The 22,297-nt window shown below is 42.1% G+C and overlaps 1 long non-coding RNA gene across 2 annotated transcripts in view; it reads left to right on the top strand.

The window, feature by feature from the left end:
- LOC106538425 (uncharacterized) overlaps nucleotides 1-22,297 on the top strand; it is a 61,082-nt gene that overhangs the window by 5,514 nt on the left and 33,271 nt on the right. The window lies entirely within an intron of this gene.

Below are 22,297 nucleotides of genomic sequence, written 5' to 3'. Positions count from 1 at the left end.
AGTTATTAGCAGGAAATAAGGATTTTTATTTTATAGAAAAGTCATCATATATGGTCTTCCATGAAAGGCAGATTTGAACTATCTCAGAAAACTCAGGAGTTGGGACCCAGGTTGCTGTTTATGTAAAAAGAAAGTAAATCATTTGGTTTGGTTTGCAAAGAAAGGAAGATACCAAGGATTTCTTCTTCTTCTTTGGTCTACTTGGATCCCCATCACCAGCCTGACAGTGATGGATATTGATGGATAGTACCATCCTGATAAATTAAAAAAATTAGCCATTTTTTTCCTGAAATTTTGGAGGTAGATTTATGTTCATGCGTAATGGAGGTCTTTGGATCTTGCAAAAACAAAGCTCTCCCCAATAATTATCAAAACCCATCAATTTTTGTCAAGATGATAGCATTTGAGTGTTAGGAAACAGACCATAGAGATGAAGTAGATGTAATAGTTTTCTAGTACTTAAATTTCTTCCTGAATTACTTAGAATGTAGTAAGACTGATTCACATTAGTTAAGGTCGCTACTTATCCAAGGTCACAATTTACAACTAATTATTAAGATAAGGATTATTGGCACCATATAATTTGCTGTCTCTTTGGAATGTGAGTACCTGAATCTGATCTAACAGTCCAACACAGCTGCAAACTTTCCAGAGAATAAATCAACCCTAAAGGCATTTTTAAACAGTGATTTGCAAATAGACCAGTTTATGGTTCTCTGCCTTCTGCTAAAAGAGAACATGGACATGGAATAGTGGGAATAAAGCTAGGATCTCTATATTAGCAGGAATGAAGAAACCCAACATTTTTAGACTGAAAACAGATGCAGATTATTGGCAGTGGTTGCAAATTAAAGGCGCGTGCTGGTGATTTCTTTCACAGCTGGAAACAAATCTGTGAGGGGAAGAAATCCTCATCAGGGGCTTATGACTGCAAAAATAGTCTGGCAGTATACATTGGGTCATAGAGTAATTCCAAAATATGTGGAAGAAGAGGCCCTGTTTCAGGGGAAAGGTTTTTTTTTAATGTATGTGTGAATGGCCTTGGGGAATGAAGGAAAAATGCTTATTAAACAGTCAGACAAGAGAGCCCCTAGTGGCTTATCAAGGAAACTTAGGAAGGATCAACTCTAATGGGTCAAAGTTAAAAGTGGTAGTGGGAAATTTGAATTTTCAGACTTGTAAGATTCTGTTAATGTAGCTATATAGTAAAGTAGAATTAGCTCATCTGGTCAAGTTTTGCTCCTCATTTACCTGGTGTCAAGCCTACAAGTCATCTTTTCTTTTGGACCTCAGGCCTGCCACACTTTCTATTATTCTACTATACATTTTCTATTGTGAGAAAATGGGGGGGGTGTATGGAGTTAGATAATTGAATGAGATGCAAAATGAAAACTACCTGTACATTACTCCTATTGCCCTCTGTCCCCATCTCAGCTTAGGCTTTCAATATTAGATAAATGGTATATGATTACATTTACAGCAGGCAAAGATGCAACAGTTTCCTGTGATTTAAAGGTTTACATACAATGTTTTCAGACATATTGTAAGCACCACCATGTTCCTGGAGTGGAGTTTGCCTCACAAGGTTACTGCTAATAAACACACCAGGCTTTTCCCCACAATTCTGCAGTTGCTTTCACTTATAATAATCCAGAGAATAGATCTAGTCCTGGCATTAGAGAAACTGAGGCAGCACATTTTGGAAAGTGGTGGACAGATAATGCTGAAGAGGAACAGGATGTCCAAAAACTCCTATCATGGCCAATCCAATTTCTTTAAAGTTATTCAGTATTGATGGGGATTATAAAATGTCAGAATCTTATCTAGAAAACCTAAAACTGTTAAGGTTGTCACTTACATGAGCCACGGTGGCGCAGTGGTTAGAGTGCAGTACTGCAGGCTACTTCTGCTGACTGCAGGTAGCCTGCAATTTGGCAGTTCAAATCTCAGCAGGCTTAAGGTTGACTCAGCCTTTCATCCTTCTGAGGTGAGTAAAATGAGGACCCAAATTGTTGGGGACAATATACTGACTCTGTAAACAACTTAGAGTGGGCCGTAAAAGCACTATGAAGTGATATATAAGTCTAAGTGCTATTGCTACTTAGCAGAAAATAAGTCCCATAGAACATAACAGAATTTACTTCCACATAGATCAGTGTTCCTCAACCTTGGTGATTTTAAGATGTGTGGACTTCAACTCCCAGAATTCCCCAGCCAGCATGGGAGCTGAAGTCCACACCTCTTAAAGTCACCAAGGCTGAGAAACACTTAGACATATATAGACAAACAATGTAAAGTATTTTCCAGAAAAAACTCTGCCACAGTTAATAGTAGGAAATCATTAATCAGGGAAAAGTTTCCTTGCTTAACTGTGTGGTCATGTAATCTGTGTTTTATGAATCATGACCCATTTAGGAAGTTATAGTCCAGAGGGAACATAGCAAAACAGACTGGCTTAGATCAGCAAAGGATTAAGGAGGCTGTATACTTTCTCCTTATTTGTCCAGCCTATGTGCTGAATACATACAGTATAGTGGGAGGGTGGATTGGAAGAAAAGACATGATTTTTACAACTAGAAGACCTAGTTCAATAACTTAAACTATGCAAATGATAAAAATCTGTAGAGATTCTTAGTCATCTAGGTATGGTTATCCCAATGGTTGTCCCAAAGGTGCTTTTTCAGGAAGCAACTGGAATCATCCAAGAGGCTTCTTCAGCTCCAACAGGATAGTGGGGAATGGAAAGGAATGGAAGAAGCTTCTTGGTTGAGAAGCAAAACATCTTCAAAAGAAAAAAAAAACAAGAAAGTCCAGTTGCCTTCTCAAAAATCACCTTTGGGACAACCATGACCTGGATGACTGAAAATCTCTACAGACTTTTAGCTATACAATTTGGGATGAACACCCTTTGAATGATGTGGGAGTAGGAATGAATTTCCAGAAGAAACATTGCAGACTACAGGAACCAGGAGCACTACTCAGGTGACTCTGAGGGCACAGAGAAACCTCCAAGTGCTTCAACAAGCCTCTAAAAGGATGCAAATCACCAGCTGTCTGCAAGGACTATAAATCCTTCCATTCCCTACTATCCTGTGAGCTGAAGGAGTTTCTTGGATGAGAATCAAAAGTCTTTTAAAAAAAGTCCAGTTGCCTCCTAAAAAAGCACCTGTGGGCTATGCAAATGATACTTCTACAATAGCCCAAAATACAAAGCATCTGCAAGCTCTAATGATAATCAAGGAATGCAGAAAGAAATTGGACTAAGATTAAATATGAAGAAGACCAAACAAAAGAAAGCAAAATGTAGCAGCCATCCTTGTTGAAGTTGTTGAAGTGGTGGGTAGCTTCTGTCTTTTAGGACCTCAGTCAGTGCTTCTCTCACTGCACTGGTGCCTTCCTCTCTCACACTTCGTCCTACTAAAACAGAGGTTTCTAACTCAAGGCCTTTTGGCCAGATCCAGCCCAGGGGGTGCTTAAATCTGGCCCACTGCAGGCCAGCCTAGAAGTAGCAAAGGACTGGCCTGTGGTGCAACCAAAATGGGGCACAGGGTGTGTGTGTATGGACCCCATGCCCATTTTCACCAGCAGGGTCCTTCAGGAAATCATCCAGGCTGAAAACTGGGCGGGTGTGTGTGTGATCTAGTGTAAGCTCTGGTGAGAGCTCTGACAAACTGTCAGGTTCCGAAAGGTTAATGAAAACAGCCAAACACAGAAACAGTTTGTAAATGCAGTTTGTATTCTTCCTCTGGCACAAACTGACCAACAAAGCACTAAGGCAATGAATAAATAGTCAGAGCTGCCACCCGGTGCTCCCCCCACCTTTTATAGTTACTTGGTAATTAGGATAACCTGCACCCTGCACGTGCGCACACCCATCCCCTCGTGACCCAGAATGAAAACCACCCGGCAATTAATCATGGATTGTTTCTAATCAGTTATCAATAGCTTTGTAGATTACTCAGCCAGACTGCTTGTTGAGGAGGGGAAGCTGGTGAATCTTGGCAGCCCATTTTGGATGGCAGGGTGCTGCAGGAGGCCATCCAGGCTGAAAATGGGTGTGGCAAAATAAGCAAAAACATTAATATTTGTTTATCCTTTCCCCCTATCCCCTCAATATGATGCTATGAAGAAAACCAACAGGAAGTTATAGATGGAATTATATTTAGTAAAGAAGGAAGGGAGGGAGGGAGAGGAGGGAGGAAGGAAGGAAGGACAGCCAATCTACTCTGATATTTTAATACTATTCCTTTGTTATATTTAAGCATATCTGAAAATTAAACTACAACATAACAGTAGCTTTACAAAGTTTGTTTTTTTTTGTTTTTTTTTGCTGTTTTAAGAAATACAAGAAATTCAGTTCTCCAAATGAATCAGCATCAAGTGATTAGTTAAACTGGGCTATCATAAGACTCAAACCAAAATTAGTACAATTTAATTTCTTTACTTTGGGGAAGAATATGGGTCAGTCTTGTTAAAAGAGTCCATTATGAAATCTTCCTTTGACTGCCTGGGAAATTATCAGCTGCTCTCAAATGTACTATTTCTAGCTAAGGTAGAAGAAGGCCTTGAAAGTTTGAATGAATGTTGAGGATGTTGATTATGGATTTCAATTGGGCTATGAGTTGGGATGTATAATTGAGATTGCTTGGACAATCTTGGTAGATATTTATACGCTTACAAAGATCAGAATATTGCAGGCAGTGTCGTGTGACATTTTACAGAAGTAAAGATTGGGCTTTTAAAGAAATAGGATAGAAAGAGTATTGAAATTTTTGAAATTTGGTGTTGGAGAAAATAGCAATAGTAATAGCACTTAAACTTATATACTGCTTCCTAGTGTTTTATAGCCCTTTCTAAGCAGTTTACAGAGTCAGCATATTATCCCCAACAATCTGGGTCCTCATTTTACTGACCTCAGAAAGATGGAAGGCTGAGTCAACCTTGAGCCGGTGAGATTCGAACTGCCAAACATCTGGCAGCCGGCAGTCATAGCCTGCAGTACTGCATTCTAATCACTGTGCCACCACAGCTCTTAAATGAATGAAAATGAAAGATGTCTGAGGAAACCATGGTCAGTCAGATTAATCCAGACCAATATATGAATAAATGTAAATTGAAAATCCTATTTTCATAATTTATTATTTGGGTCCCAACAAACATTAGTTGGTAAACATAATCAAATTTATATTTTCCAAGTTTTTTATACATTTGAAAGAATGCAGGAAAGGAGTATCACAGGTCAGAAAAAGTAAAGTACAGATTCTGAAGTATGGGCTGATAAATGACTGATCTAAAGCTGATATATTTCAATATCCCATTAGAAAGTAGTAGTATAATGAAATATTTCATATCCTTTATTTAGTTAAAATCCACATTATCCCTAGAAGAAGAAAAAAGATAGAATGAAGATTGACCCCGTAGTCCAACAGTAAATTTGATTTGAAATTTGCTTTTTAAAGACAAAGTTATTTTAGACACTGTCTAACTGTCTTAGTTAGCTGTTCTTCCAAGGAGGGAATCAATCCTTATAACTGTTAATATTTAGAAATGCCAATTTAGGTAAAATGTAGCACAAATAATTCAGGTTGCAATGGGACAACAATTGTCAGAATTTTTTCCTTTCATTAGTTAATCATTTCCCAGTATCCTCTGGTGTTACAATATTGCCATGTAGGACAGAAAGATCCAACCTACTTGTTATTTTTCCAACATTTTTTGGAATCAAAACTGCCAATTGTGAATATATTTAAAGAAAATCAACAATTAATTCTTCCATTGAAATTCCCACTATCACATCTCTATAATTATATTCATATTCTGATTCATCGTAGAATCTTTCTTTGGATTCTGAGTGATACTTCACTAAAATTTTATATATCATCCTAACAAATAACCAGCAGTACATTTATGAGATTTTCAAATTTGCTCAGACTTCTGAGTATTCCCTTTTGTTTCTGTATTTTGTTTATTGCTGCTCTGCTTGTTTGATGATACTGAAACCAATTACGCGTGGAAGAGCACTGTGTAGTAAGAGACTCAAAAGGATTTATTTTTGTTTTATTGTCAATAAAGTCTTCTAATCTAAACTGAGATCATTGTCTCTCAATTGGATACCTTTTTTGGGATTCTCCATCTTCATAAAAAGGGTCACTTAACTGGTCAAGCTTAAACTTAACAGCAAGCCAAATCAAAGTTTTAAAAAAGCTTGATTAATCCTTCTTTTAAGCATGTGTTTATGTGTGTGAGAGCAATGTCAAAATAGTGGGTATAAGCAGGTGATCAAAATCTTTCTCTATTTTTAAGGTGGGGATCATGCATCGGCAAGGTTTTTATTGCCATTATTTTTTATTTAATTTTATTTATTTGTCCAATGAATTTAAGTACTCATCACCTGTGATTCTGGGTGGCTCACAACAATTAAAAAACAACATTGAGCTTAATGAACAAGATAAAAAAAAAAAAACAGCAGACACATTCTTACTGAAAACCATACTAAAAATATGCAACGTATTCAGTGGCAGGATACAATCCATTCTTCTCATTCCATACAGGTACTCCTCGACTTCCGACCACAGTTGAACTGAACATTTTTGTTGTTAAACGAGACATTTGTTACGTGGGTTTTGTCCCATTTTACTAGCTTTCTAGCCGGAGTTGTTAGGTGAATCACTGCAGTTCATAAGTTAGCAACCCAAGTTTTAAGTTATATCTGGCTTCCCTATTGACTTTGCTTGTCAGAAGATCACAAAAGGTGATCGCATGACCTTAGGACAAAGCAACCGTCGTAAATATGAACTGGTTGCCAAGCACCTGAATTTTGATCACATGACCATGGAGATGCTGCAAAGATTGTAACTATGAAAAATTGTCGTAAGTCACATTTTTCAGTGCCATTGTAATTGTATTTGGTCACTAACTAAACTGTTGTAATTTGAGGACTACCTGTATAGCCATTGGGCAAGCTTTACACCACATCTTTTATCCTGCCATTTGGATACTGACCCCAACTGGTTGTACTTACAGGAAGTCCTTGACTTAGTGTCCGAGTGAAGCTATGACGAAGCTTTCCCAAAAACTACCTATGGCCGAGATTTTAAATTCCAAAATCATCTCCTCCCACCTCCCCATGGTCATGTGATTGCATTTTGGGCACTCCTGTATTGTTGCAGCTCAACCTGCAATGCACTTTTTACCAACTCAGTGTCCTCTAAAAATGTCAGGACTGCAATTCCCTGAATCGTAGACGGGGCAGGAAAGAGGAGTACATGGGAGGGGGAAGGGAGAAGACAGGGATGATAGGCATGGGAGTAGGGAAACAAAAGGCCCCTCTCAATGGCTCCCAGTCAGACAAATGCTTCAATGTCTATAAATACCCAGGCAACGCCATGTTACCAGCTAATGTCCACTAAAAATGTCAGGACTACAATTCCCTGAATCCCCATGTAGCACGGCCAATGTTGGCTGAGTATACCCTGACCTTTTCAGTATTTTAAGACACAGATTGTTCTAGGTCTTGGTTTAGTCCACTGTAACCCTTAATCATGCAAAATAGTTGAAGTAATGGAACTGAGCTATTGGCAAAGAAGAATATCTTCGCACAAAAAGGAAAGAAAGAATAATTAACCAGAGATGTTGACAGAGGGCCTGATAAATATAATCTCTGACTCACTTTGATTATATGATATTGATGTACCACACAATACAAGCTTTGTGCACTGTGTTACATTGGGGGGGGGGGAAGCAGCTTCTACTGGGTAAAATTACCTCATCTTGTTCAAACTAAGCATACATACCTGGCAAAGTATCAAGACACACTGTGCTAACAAGACTGAGTATGTGAAATTATCTGAATACGAATATACATATTGGGAGAAGAATATTAGTCATGCAACCTATTTGTTTATCTGATGGAGAAGGAAAAGTACATATTCTTCTTCAACTTAAAACTGGCTAAGTATGTGCAAAGGGAATGAGAAAAAAGAGAAAAGGAGAAAGAAATAGTTCAGACCAAGCTGAAACTTTCTCAAAGTGGTAAAACGTGAGTTGCAACATCGTGCCATAAACTCTACTTCTTACATACATTCATAAAACATATGAAGAACAGTTGCAGGAACTGGGTTTGTCTAGTTTAATGAAAAGAAGGACTAGGGGAGACATTATAGCAGTGTTCCAATATTTCAGGGGTTGCTACAAAGACGAGGGAGTCAAACTATTCTCCAAGGCATCTGAGGATAGAACAAGAAGCAATGGGTGGAAACTAATCAAGGAGAGAAGCAATTTAGAACTAAGGAGAAATTTCCTGACAGTTAGAACAATTAATCAATGGAACAACTTGCCTCCAGAAGTTATGAATGCCCCAACACTGGAAGTCTTTAAGAAGATGTTGGATAACCATTTGTCTGAAATGTTATAGGGTTTCCTGTCTAGGCAGGAGGTTGGACTAGAAGACCTCCAAGGTCTCTTCCAACTCTGCTATTTTATTCGTACTGTTGTGCATATCACAGTGAGAGCATAATAAATGGGGAGTTTGTATTGTGATTTCATGACACTGCTACCTACCAGGTCTATCCCCTCCCTCTTTGATCCCTCTCCTAGCAACAGCACCACCCCCAGTAACCCATGATTTAGCTTATAAATAATTTGTATCCACAACTTTGATCTAGACTGGAAATGATCCACCCCAATCATGCTTCATATAGATATATGCAGTAGTGGGATTCAAATAATTTAACAACCAGTTTTCTGTCCTAATGATTTCCTCCAACAACCAGTTTACCAAACTGTTCAGAAAGTTAACAACTGGTTCTCCTGAAGTGGTGCGAACTGGCTGAATCCCACCACTGGATATATGTAATAGCGTTCTGTAGCAAAACTTCCTTTTCAGATTATGGTTTATGAAAAATGAACAGAAGCGTGTGGAGAAAAGCATTGCTAGATGCTTAATTGCATGGCCAAAATTTGATGTGTTCACAACCACATTTATAAATACTCACAGATCTGTACTGAACACTAAGGGGACAATGTTATATCTACATAAAGGAACACTTCCTGGAGGCTTTTGCAGCCCTGAATGGGTTAACAGAGTAAGGACAATATAATCTTTCAGGGGCAAACTCCTTTGACTTAGTAGGCATTTAAGTATGATTTAGAAATAGGTTAGATGTTATTAGGTTTGAGGCTATCATGCATGGTGAAGCAAGAGTTACTGGGTGCTTGGCATTTAGGATCAAGGGATGGGCTATGTGGAGCAATAGATATGAGGATACATGTGAATCAATTATAGATCTGACTGCATGCTGACAATAGCAATAGCACTTAGACTTATATACCACTTGACAATGCTTTATAGCCCTCTCTAAACTGTTTACAGAGTCAGCATATTGTCCCCAACAATCTGGGTCCTCATTTTACCCACCTCAGAAGGATGGAAGGCTGAGTCAACCTTGAGCCGGTGAGATTTGATTTTCCAAACTGCTGGCAGCCAGTGATCAGCAGAAGTAGCCTGCAGTACTGCACTCTAACCATTGCGCCACCATGGCTCTGAACAAGGGCAAGGCTTTCAGTACACTGCCTAATCAGCAATGGTCCACTTCTTGTTCTTCTTAGCACTCACTCACGTAATAGAGCTCAATGGAGGCAAAGCTTTTTGACTGGAGTAGGATTAATTCAGGGGTGGGTTTCAACCGGTTCGTGGCGGTCCCCACGAACCGGTTGGCCGGCGAACCCGGAAGTAAGTAACTTCCGGGAACGGCGAAGGGCCCACCCGCCCGCCCGCACTCCTTACCGGTCTTTGAAGGCTTCTCCGCTTCCACGCAGGCGTCTGGCACATACAGCGCCTACGCGAGTCTCCGCGAGCAGCTGGATGGCACATACAGCGCCTGCGCGAGTCTCCGCGAGCAGCTGGAGCATCGCGCAGGCGCTAAGACGCATGCGTGAACTGCGCGCGTGCACAAGGTCACCGCCGGCCCCATTCCAACCGAACCGGTTGGAACGGGATTAGCAACCCACCCCTGGATTAATTCATGTGTTTGTTTTACCTGTGACCTTAATAATTGCGGCTTGTAGAAGAGATATCCAGCCTGTTAGGTCTGGTTTGTGCAAACAGGTTGTTAAATCTGACTGCTGCTTCTACTGCTATGGAAGAGGAGGTCCAGAAGGTTAAGTGGAAAGCTCATAGACTGTGCCTCCCCAGATTGCCTGCCCTTCTCTATAATTATAGCTTCCATTGGACATGCACTGTTGCAGTTCAGGTTTCAGCTCAATCATATTCCACTTCCCCACTAGGTATGGCTTAGAATGAGACTCCTACAAGGTAGCCAAGCTAGAGGAGCAGAGGTGGTATTCAGCTAGTTCTGACAGGTTCTGGAGAACCAGTAGCAGAAATTTTGAGTAGTTCGGAGAACTGGCAAATAGGCTGGCCCTGCCCCCACTGCCTCCCAGCCTCCCAGCTGATCATCTTTTGTTGTCCTGAACAGGAAAACGGAGCTGGAAAGCTAGTTAGTAGGGTGGGGAGGGAATGTGGATTTTGCAGTAACCTTCCCCCAGGAGTGGGGAGGGAACGGAGATTTTGCAGTATCCTTCCCCTGCCACACCCAACAAGCCATACCCACCAAGCCACACCACACCCACAGAACTGGGAGTAATTTTTTTTTGAATCCCACCACTGTAGAGGAGAATCAAATAAAGAGGGATTGCATAACAACCACCACGTTCACTTAATGATACAGTATTCACTTAACAAACACAGAGTTTACTTAACGATTGTGGCAAAAAAGTTCATAAAATCAGGAACAACCATGTGCTGACCCACTTAACAGCTGCCATAACTTACAACTATAATTCTGGGCTCAATTATAATCATAAGTCGAGGACTACCTTTACCTAAAAGTACCTTGTAGATCATAATCGATCAATTATGAGCTTCATTTTTTTCTTATATACCAATTTTAAAAAGGACCATCTGGTTTTTAAATTCAAATAAAATAAAACAGGCAACCACCTCAAAAATATAATTCTGCCATAAGTTGAAAAAGAATAAAAAGCATTCAAAATCCTGTTTGAGATTCATGTCTAAGCATGTAGTGGAAGCACTTTAGATGATCACAGAGAGATTGTGCCTGCAGCTATGTTGGAATTAATGTTTAAAAGAAAAAAAATAGATTTTGGGGATCAGTGCTCCCAAATCAATGTACCAAGATGGCTTAAGCTGCAATCCTATACATACTTGAGAATGAGTTCCATAGATCTCAGCAAAGGTTATAACTGAATTATCGATATTGAAGAACTCAGTACCAAAATGCTGAGATCAGGTTGCTTTTCAACAATCTGATTTTTCCATAACCTGAAGTTATACACAAAGGCAAAGTTGTGTATACACAAAGTTATACACATACACAAAGTTATACACCTGGTTATAAAAATGCAATTAATTAAGTCTGATAGATTTAATAAACTAATATTCATCTGTTATGTGGTAGACAAATACCAACTCGTCTTATGTATAAGATTTACAAGACAACCATCCACCTGATTGTACTATATAGCACTGAATGCTGGGCAGCAACAACAGGGAAAGCTGAAAGCTATCTCCATGCATGGAAATGTGAATGCTCCATTGGATATTGGGCATCTCCCTTCCTGACCACAAACCATTTGACAACATTTGGTGTGGCACCAATTACACAGAAGATGAGAAAAGAACAACTCCACTGGTGTGGACATGTCCAGAGAGCAGTTGCTTCCCCCATGGACAAGACTGCCTACCAATTAGAAGTCAATGTCTGGTGACCTCGCAGGCATCCAAAATAGGGATGGCAAGACACCCTCAACAAAGATATGCAAGCCATGGGCCTGCACCCTGGAGACAGAGCTAACTGTGCAAAGTGGGGTTCAATGATCTGAAAAGTGGGCACTGCACCTGTGGAAATATACTAGGAGGAAGAAGCGGAAGTGGAAGAAGAAGACGAGGAGAAAGAGAAAGAGGAAGAGGAGGAGAAAGAGGAATAGGAGGAGGAGGAGGAGGAGGAGGAGGAGGAGGAGGAGGAGGAAGAAGAAGAAGAAGAAGAAGAAGAAGAAGAAGAAGAGAAGAAGAAGAAGAAGAAGAAGAAGAAGAAGAAGAAGAAGAAGAAGAAGAAGAAGAAGAAGAAGAAGAAGAAGAAGGAGAAGGTGGTTTAATAACCTAATATTGAAATGTTTAATATTTCTTGTACCAGTTTCCAATGGTTGACCAGGGATGTTATCTGGCTGATGATTTCAATACTTCTACTTCCTCCATTGAAAAGATAGAGGTCCAAGAGTATCAGATTGAGCAGAAAGCTAATCATTTCCTCCAGCAGGCCATCCATGCTCTCACTGCCTTCTCCTATTTCCCTGTTGATTGCCACAGCTCCCATTAGTTTCTGTGTTGTCCTGACTTGAATGCAGTTCCTAGCCAAGCAAGATCCAAACCAGGAAGAGAACCTGAGTCAGACCTGGTTATTACCTAACACTTTTGTGTTTGCTCTTTCAGAATATTTACTTTACTTGTTTCAACAGTGCTAATGCTTCAGTTGGAGCAGATGGTGTTGGCCTGCATCACAACAAAACATCCTTCAATCCTGAAGCCTACAGACAAATGCAAAGGTCATGCTAATACCATACATCAGAGGGGGTCAAGCATTCCAGCATTATGCTGGAAGAGTGGCTTGACCCCTGTGATATATACAGGTGAAACTCGAAAAATTAGAATATCGTGCAAAAGTTCATTTATTTCAGTAATGCAACTTAAAAGGTGAAACTAATATATGAGATAGACTCATTACATGCAAAACAAGATAAATCAAGGGGTGATTTGTCATAATTGGGTTGATTATGGCTTACAGCTCATGAAAACCCCAAATCCACAATCTCAGAAAATTAGAATATTGTGAAAAGGTGCAATATTCTAGGCTCAAAGTGTCCCACTCTAATCAACTAATTAAGCCATAACACCTGCAAAGGGTTCCTGAGCCTTTAAATGATTTCTCAGACTGATTCAGTAGGATTTACAATCATGGCAAAGACTACTGACCTGACAGTTATGCAGAAAACCATAATTAGCAATAGCAATAGCAATAGCAGTTAGACTTATATACTGCTTCATAGGGCTTTCAGCCCTCTCTAAGCAGCTTACAGAGTCAGCATATTGCCCCCAAAAATCCGGGTCCTCATTTTACCCACCTCAGAAGGATGGAAGGCTGAGTCAACCTTGAGCTGGTGAGATTTGAACAGCCGAACTGCAGAACTGCAGTCAGCTGAAGTAGCCTGTAGTGCTGCATTTAACCACTGCGCCACCTCAGCTCGTGATATCATTGACACTCTCCATAAAGAGGGAAAACCTCAAAAGGTAATTGCAAAAGAAGTTGGATGTTCCCAAAGTGATGTATCAAAGGACATTAATAGAAAGTTATGTGGAAGGGAAAGGTGCACAAGCAGCAGGGATGACCGCAACCTGGAGAAGATTGTCAGGAAAAGGCCATTCAAAAGTGTTGGGGACTTTCACAAGGAGTGGACTGAGGCTGGAGTCAGTGCACACAGACGGATCCTGGACATGGGCTTCAAATGTCATATTCCTCTTGTCAAGCTGCTCCTGAACAACAAACATCAGAAGCGTCTTTCCTGGGCGAAAGAAAAACAGACCAGGTCTGTTGCTCAGTGGTCCAAAGTCCTCTTTTCTGATGAGAGCAATGTTTGCATCTCATTTGGAAACCAAGGACCCAGAGTATGGAGGAAGAATGGAGAGGCACAACTACAAGATGCTTGAAGTCCAGTGTGAAGTTTCCACAGTCTGTGTTGATTTGGGGAGCCATGTCATCTGCTGGTGTTGGTCCACTATGCTTCATTAAGTCCAGGGTCAACGCAGCCGTCTACCAGATTTTGGAGCACTTCATGCTTCCTTCCGCAAACAAGTTATATGGGGATGCTGACTTCATTTTCCAGCAGGACTTGGCAACTGCCCACACTGCCAAAAGCACCAAAACCTGGATCATGGGATTACTGTGCTTGATTGGCCAGCAAATTCACCTGACCTGAACCCCATAGAGAAACTATGGGGCATTGCCAAGAGAAAGATGAGAGATATGAGACCGAACAATGCAGATGAGCTGAAGGCCATTATTGAAGCATCCTGGTCTTCCATAACACCTCAGCAGTGCCACAGGCTGATAGCTTCCATGCCATGCCACATTGAGGCAGTAATTGCTGCAAAAGAGGCCCAAACCAAGTACTGAGTACATATGCATGCTTATACTTTTCAGAGGTCTGATATTGTTCTATGTACAAGCCTAGTTTTATTGACTGCATGTAATATTCCAATTTTATGAGATTGTGGATTTGGTGTTTTCATGAGCTGTAAGCCATAATCACCACAATTATGACAAATCACAGCTTGAACTATCTTGCTTTGCATGCAATGAGTCTATCTCATATATTAGTTTCACCTTTTAAGTTGCATTACTGAAATAAATGAACGTTTGCACAATATTCTAATTTTTCGAGTTTCACCTGTATATATATTGGCATGACCTTTGCATGCTATAGTCATATTGCCCCTCTACCTAATCTAATTTTGATATTTGGGTTGCTAGATCTACTTTCCTTTTCTTGTCCCTTTGACCTTGACAACCATGCCAGTTTACATTGCGAGACACATTTAACACTTTTAATTTGATAAATATATTTATATCCACAAATTTCATGGTCCTCTGCAAAATCCCATTATCTTCACAATAACCATATGAGATGCAGTAAATGAAATGAGAAATCATGTTTGAAGCTGAATCTACATAGTTCTTCCTTAATGTTCTACTATGTCATTCTGGCTTTGGCTATAAGATAGCACTAGCACTTTTTGGGGAAAAAATAAGGCCTTGGCTTGGTCTTTCATTAGTATGGATGTGCGCTGACACAATATAATTCTATGCAAAATTATATGGGCTACATAAGGCCAAATGAAAATGGGGTTGAATACATGTAGAATCTCTTCTGCTATATCCCTGCATATTTGCTCGTTTCTACAGATACTCACACAGAGTTAGCACAAAGATTTTAATTCAGAAACTACATTTTGTACATTTTCAAAATTACTCTACCACCCACGCTAGAAATTGGCCAGAAATTAAACATTGTTCACAAATACTACAGTTCATTGTCTGTCTGGCTCTCTCTCTCTCTCTCTTTTCATTAATGATCTGTAGAGTATGAATTACACAGAACTATTTAAAAAAAAGCAATGGGAGGAATATTTTTAAAAATGTCATCCTATGGCACAGTGTTAAAAAATTCTATTTCCTGGTTCTGCATAAAGTGCTTTTAGTCACAGTTCTTGTTGACTAACGTGGATGATACAGAATAAGGAATTTTGGACAACCTTAAAAAAAAACAACTGGAACCCACTGATCTTGCTGAAAGTTGTTAATTCAGTCTGAAAGATAAAGGCCAATTACAAGTTAAAGATAATTCCAGAGATAATTACTGTTGGACAGTTTAGCCATGCAAATAAGCTGTTAAATTAATGGCTCCCAAATATTGTGATACCACAATCCCTTAAATTGATAGATGGATTTATTTAATACTGTGATGCCTCTGTGAATCAGTCACAGAAATGTGAAGGCAGCCCAGAAATCCTGGACCAATGAGCTAATAAGTACAACTTGGCAGTAGGGGAACACACTGGTTGTGTGAGTGTCTGAGTATGCTTGGCTCAGAGGACCTGCTAGGGAAGGCGGGGGGTACCGGGGTGGTTGGGGGGACTACGGCCACGGGAGTGGGTCGGAGCATTGCGGTCGTGACAGGGAGAGGCAGATATGGCGGGGACCTTAGGGCTAGCCATTACCGGGGAAGGAGGGTTCGCTACATTACAGAGATCCCTCCTTCCGGCCCTTTGAGTCCCACTCCAAGACCAGATGGCGCGAGTAGCCAGGACCCTGGTCTCAGGCTGCTGTTGCTAAATGCCAGGTCTGTTATCCACAAGGCTCCCCTCGTCCGGGACTTAATTGTTGATGAGAGGGCAGACCTGGCATGTATTACTGAAACCTGGCTGGGCACAGAAGGAGGAGTCCCCCTTGTAGAGATGTGCCCAGAGGGATTTCAGGTGCTTCATCAGCCGAGAGCCCAGGGAAGGGGTGGCGGTGTGGCTATTGTTATCCGGGAGTCTCTGTTACCTCGTAGGGTCCCTGCTCCGGAGTTTGTCGGGTGTGAGTGCCTGCTGATAAAGTTGGACCTCAAGGGTCAAGTGGGTTTGCTGCTAACGTACCTGCCTCCCAACTGCGTTGCAGCATCCCTCCCCTCGCTCCTCGAGTCAGTAGCCGAGCTGGCAGTTGAGTTCCCCAGGCTTATAGTTCTGGGGGACTTCAATTTGCCATCGCTCGGTGAACGCTCTGATGGGGCGCAGGAGTTCATGGCTTCCATGACAGCCATGGGCTTGACCCAGGTAATTCGGGGCCCAACCCATGCAGCGGGTCACATGCTCGACCTCGTATTCCTCTCGGAGCAGTGGATGTGTGATCTTGGTCTGAGGGGTAATGAGATCATACCCCTGTCGTGGTCAGACCACTGCCTACTGAGGCTTGACTTCCGGAGGCCAAACCCCCACCGTAGGGAGGAGGAACCGACCAGGTGGTTCCGCCCCAGGCGACTTATGGACCCGTTGAGGTTCCAGACGGAGCTTGGGGTCATTCCTGACACTCTCGCCCACAGTTCGGCGGAGACTCTGGTTGCCGCCTGGCATTCGGCGGCGTCGGAGTCCCTTGATCGGATTGCGCCACTACGGCCCCTCCGGGTCAGTGGATCCCGGAGGCCTCCTTGGTTCACCAAGGAGCTCCGGGAGAAGAAACGCCGGAGGAGATGCCTAGAGCACCTGTGGAGGTCCGATAAGTCCGAGGCGAACCGAGCACTTCTGACTACCTGCACCAAGGACTACGTTCGAGCATTAAGAACTGCCAAAAGATCATACATCTCTGCCTTGGTTGCGTCCGCCGAGTCACGCCCAGCCGCCCTGTTTAGGATAACCCGCTCCCTCCTTAATAGGAGGGACGCGGGAGACCCCTTGCAGGGTAGGGCTGAGGACTATGCTCAATTCTTGGCGGACAAAATAGCTCGGTTTCGGTCGGACTTGGACTCCACCGCAGTAGATCCAGCCGAGACACAGGAGGACTACTTGGCAAATCACCTCTGGGTTGAGTTCCAGGATGTTGCCTCTGGGGATGTGGACAAGGCCATTCGAGCTGTAAGTGCCTCCACCTGCATTCTGGACCCGTGTCCCTCCTGGCTGGTTGCCAACAGCAGGGAGGTGACACATGGCTGGATCCAGGCGGTCGTGACCGCCTCCCTTCGGGAGGGGCACTTCCCCGCCGTACTTAAAACGGCGGTGGTGAGACCCCTCCTGAAGAAACCATCCTTGGATCCAGCCATTTTAAACAACTTTCGTCCTGTCTCCAACCTCCCCTTTATCGGGAAGGTTGTTGAGAAGGTGGTGGCCTTCCAGCTTCAACGGGCCTTGGAGGAAGCTAGTTATCTTGACCCCTTCCAGTCTGGCTTCAGACCTGGTTACAGCACAGAAACCGCTTTGGTCGCATTGACCGATGATCTCTGGAGGGCCAGAGATGGAGGCTATGCGTCCATCCTGGTTCTCCTTGACCTCTCAGCGGCTTTCGATACCATCGACCATGGTATCCTTCTGCGACGACTGCGGGAGGTGGGAGTGGGAGGCACTGTTCTGCAGTGGTTCTCCTCCTACCTCTCGGACAGGTCGCAGTCGGTGTTGGTCGGGGGGCAGAGATCGTCCCTGAGGCCCCTAACATGTGGGGTGCCCCAGGGTTCGGTCTTATCCCCCCTACTATTTAACATATACATGAAACCGCTGGGCGAGATCATTCGGAGGCACGGGATAAAATACCACCAATATGCGGACGATACGCAACTGTATCTGTCCGCCCCGTGCCAACTCAATGAAGCGGTGGACGTGATGAACCAGGGCCTTGAGGCCGTTAAGAACTGGATGAGCGCTAACAAACTGGTACTCAACCCGGACAAGACCGAGTGGCTGTTGTGTTTCCCTCCCAACAATTTGACTAATGTACCAACTCTTAGGCTGGGGGGTCAAATTTTATACCCCTCAGATAGGGTCCGCAACTTAGGAGTCCTCCTGGACCCACAGCTGACTTTTGACTACCAGCTGTCAGCTGTGACCAGGGGGGCATTTGCCCAGGTTCGCCTGGTCCGCCAGTTGCGGCCCTACCTAAACCGGGAGGCTCTCGCAACAGTCACTCGAGCCCTTGTGATCTCTAGGCTGGAATACTGCAATGGGCTCTACATGGGGCTGCCCTTGAAGTGCATCCGGCGACTACAGTTAGTCCAGAATGCAGCCGCGCGAGTGATAGTGGGCGCACCGCGGTTCGCCCACGTTACACCCATCCTCCGCGAGCTGCACTGGCTACCTGTCGGTCTCCGGGTGCGCTTCAGGGTACTGATGACCACCTTTAAAGCACTCCATGGTAGTGGATCTGGGTACTTGAGAGACCGCCTCCTGCCGATTACCTCCCTTCGACCAATTAGATCGCACAGACTGGGCCTCCTCCGAATTCCATCCGCCAGTCAATGTCGACTGGCGACTACACGGAGGAGAGCCTTTTCTGTTGCAGCTCCGACCCTGTGGAACGATCTCCCCGTTGAGATTCGTACCCTCACCACCATCCAGACCTTCCGCGCAGCCCTCAAGATCTGGCTCTCCCAGCAGGCCTGGGGATAGGTTTCCAAGTTACCCGCCCAAGTGTTGATTGCTGAATGAAAGTTGTGTTTTATTATTTTTTCTTTGTTCACATTTTGTTTTGTCTTTTGATACTGCACCCCCTTCCCTTGTGATTGTAAGCCGCCCTGAGTCCCCTCAGGGAAATGGGCGGCCTATAAATTTTAATAAATGATAAATGATAAATGATAAATGAAATTTAACAAAGAAAAGTAATGACTGACAATGTAAAATATATATAGAAGTGATGATTTGTGTGTAATAAAAAGTAATAATGGTTGGGGGCTAAGAACAGCATGGTAGCCTAGTGGTGAAAACATTCACCTCCCAGGCAGGAGGCTGAGAGTTCAGTCCTAGGTAGTGGCAAAGAAAAAAGTATCTGCTGTGAACTCTGCATAGGCATCAGGAAGGCATCTGGCCAGTAAACAGTTCCATGCAGTTGCTCTGACTCTACCCTGAACAGAGACTACACCAGTGGTGGGTTTCAAAAATTGTTCGAACCTATTTTGTGGGTATGGCCTCCTTTTGTGGGAGTGGCTTGCCGCCCATGTGACCGGATGGGAATGGCTTGCTACCCATGTGACCGGATATGAAGATGCCTACGACACTTGTCAGAACCACCTTAAATTACCTCACACACAGCACTGGCATGCATAAGAATATGATGTAAACTTGTTTTTTAAAAGGCATCTTTGGTTTGCGTTAAAACAACTTCAACACACGCAATGTTCTGATTGCACCACAAACGCAGTAGTCATCCTTACCTTTCATAGAGGCACTGAGTTTTATAAATATGAGCATGATAGTGTAGAATAATCATATCCAAGGACTAGTGGTGGGTTTCAAAAAATTTTGGAACCTCTTCTGTAGGTGTGGTCTGCTTTCCGGGTCCACTGGTGGAACCTCTTCTAACCGGTTCGGTAGATTTGACGAACTGGTTCTACCAAACTGGTGCAAACTGGGAGGAACCCACCTCTGGACTACAGAGTTGTAAATGGGAATTTAATGTTGGTTGGGGACTCTAAGATGAACTGATCTTTGTTAGATGATTTCTTTAACCAGAGACGACCTTGAAGACTCCTGAAGTAGAGCAGGGTACAATCCAGATAAGTGCAGTAAAAAAAAAAAAGTAAGGATTAGGGACAGAATCGATCTATGGAATGGTGTGTGAAGAGACCTTGGAAGACAAAAAGAGAACTCCATTCTGGTCAACCAACATAAAAAAATATATCTCGACCCATAGAAGGATGAGGACTTGGGAAGTCTTTCAGAAGGGATTCCCTTAGTTTTGTGTAAAGTAAAAGGAAAGGAAGGAAAATAATATAACACAATGTAATAAAGACAGAGCTAGTATTCATTATTGTGTTCTTTCTCTGAACTACCTCAAAGGGCTGACAATCCCTTTGTAAGAGCTGATGTGCGCAGTGGTTAGAGTGCAATACTGCAGGCTACTTCAGCTGACTGCTAGCTGCAGTTCGGCAGTTCAAATCTCACCAGGCTCAAGGTTGACTCAGCCTTCCATCCTTCTGAGGTGGGTAAAATGAGGACCCAGATTGTTGCGGGAAATATGCTGACTCTGTAAACCTCTTAGAGAGGGCTGTAAAAGCACTATGAAGCAGTATATGTTTAAGTGCCACAGTGCTATAATCTGTCAGAGAGGTGACACCCCACAAGTGGGTTGGATGGAGGACAGGAAATCAGAATGGGATAAAACAACAAGACACGAAGCCAAAACCACCTGAAAGAGAATTTTAGTCATTGTCTTTATCACTTTTCTAAACTCTAAACAGAAGTATAGTCCTTAGCAATAGAGCAATATGTATACATGTTCAACCAGCATTATAGCGATTGTATACATGCTTAATGGAACATGTAATGTTCAACCAAGGAAGGAGGTTTGATTTTCAATATATTTGATGTGTGGCTTCATCCCTTCCCTGCTGTTTCTCAGTAAAACGAAGTAGGAGAATGTTGCTGGAATGGAAACAAGTTCCTATTTGCCTTAATAAAAAGAATGAAAGAAAAATCTCAAGTTTTGTTGCACAGTGTGTTTTTCATCAGATCCTGAGAACTTGTGGATTCTGAGAACTTGTGGACTGCAACTCCCAGAATTCCCCAGCCAGCTGGCCGAGAAATTCTAGTAGTTGAAGTTCACAAGTCTGAAAGTTGCCTAGGTTGAACAGTTTTGATTGAGAAAAAGCTTGTGACATACCTAAAAGTTATTTGTGGCTAAGATTTCATAGGAGTATACTCAAAAATCTGAGCTCAGCTCCCTGGCCTGAGGCAATATTTAAGAAAAAAATATGGAACCCCTTTTAGTGGTTTGGAGTTTCCCAGGAGTCTTGACCCATAAAACTGCTTTAAAAGAAAAATGGCCTCCAAATATAAAACTATACAAGATATTATTAGCAACAAATAATCCTAGTTTAATATAACCTCTGGGGAGAAAACTGAAACTAGAGTTAATTATTCTCTTATTGATATTTGAAATCTGTCCTTCAATCAAATTGTCTTTTCTTTATCTTTCGGTATTCGCAACATAGAAGAGCATTGACTGGGTGCTTTAAATATTAATTAAATTTACTCATTTGAGGCTTATTATGAATTGGGAAAAACAATGAAAGAAGAGAGTATAAGATTAAACATCTAATTTATGGAAGAAAATATGCATGTATAAAAATGCTCCTGGGACCAATTTTCTGCTTTTGGCACTGTCTATTTCCTTCTATAACTGCTCTAAAACCTGCATAGTTATAATTATGTGCATAATTAAAGGATCATGTTATAAAGATAGATAAAATGTAGGCATTCTAAAAAAAGGTTGCCTGATTCAGCTAGTCTCACCATGTGCTTTTTGAGTATCTCAAACAAATTATCTAATTTTTATTATTATGCTTCATGTTTCAAACCTGTTCCTTGTTGACTAGTAGTAAACCAAGTATTTTCATTCAGGAGTTCTCATCACACCATAAAATACAGGGAGTTTCCCTTCAGTCCATATATCACTTAAGTTTTACTGCAGTTTATGAGTGCTGCGGATTGAGATGAAGTAGTCTGGAAACAATGTATCATAATGATTTGTTCATCTATCAATCCATTTCTTCATTTCCAATATTTATATCTCACCCCAGTGGCGAAATTCACATCTTTTTTAACTACAGGTTCTGTGGGCATGGCTTGGTGGGGCATAGCTTGGTGGGCGTGGCAGGGGAAGGATACTGCAAAATCTCCATTCCCACCTTTCTCTTGGGCCAGCCAGAGGTGGCATTTGCCAGTTCTCCGAACTACTCAAAATTTTTGCTACCGGTTCTCCAGAATCTGTCAGAACCTGCTGAATTTCATCCTTGTCTCACCCCTAATTGATAATGGGTAGATAACAGCAATCTATTTTTTCCTTACATAAACAAAAACACACAGCTACAAACAGACACAAACACAAAAACTTTAATAGACATGGTAAAATATGTATACATTGTCTTTCCTAAAAACTCAGGGATGAGTTGATCTCACCTTTGAAGCATGAAAGAAGAAAGAAGA

This window comes from Thamnophis sirtalis, unplaced genomic scaffold, assembly GCF_051295495.1.
Source record: "Thamnophis sirtalis isolate CommonGarterSnake01/CBP01778 unplaced genomic scaffold, rThaSir2_p1.2 scaffold_5, whole genome shotgun sequence".
Classification (NCBI taxonomy): domain Eukaryota; kingdom Metazoa; phylum Chordata; class Lepidosauria; order Squamata; family Natricidae; genus Thamnophis; species Thamnophis sirtalis.
The sequence above is the reverse complement of the archived record's forward strand: the minus strand, read 5'-3'. Positions and strand labels throughout refer to the sequence as shown.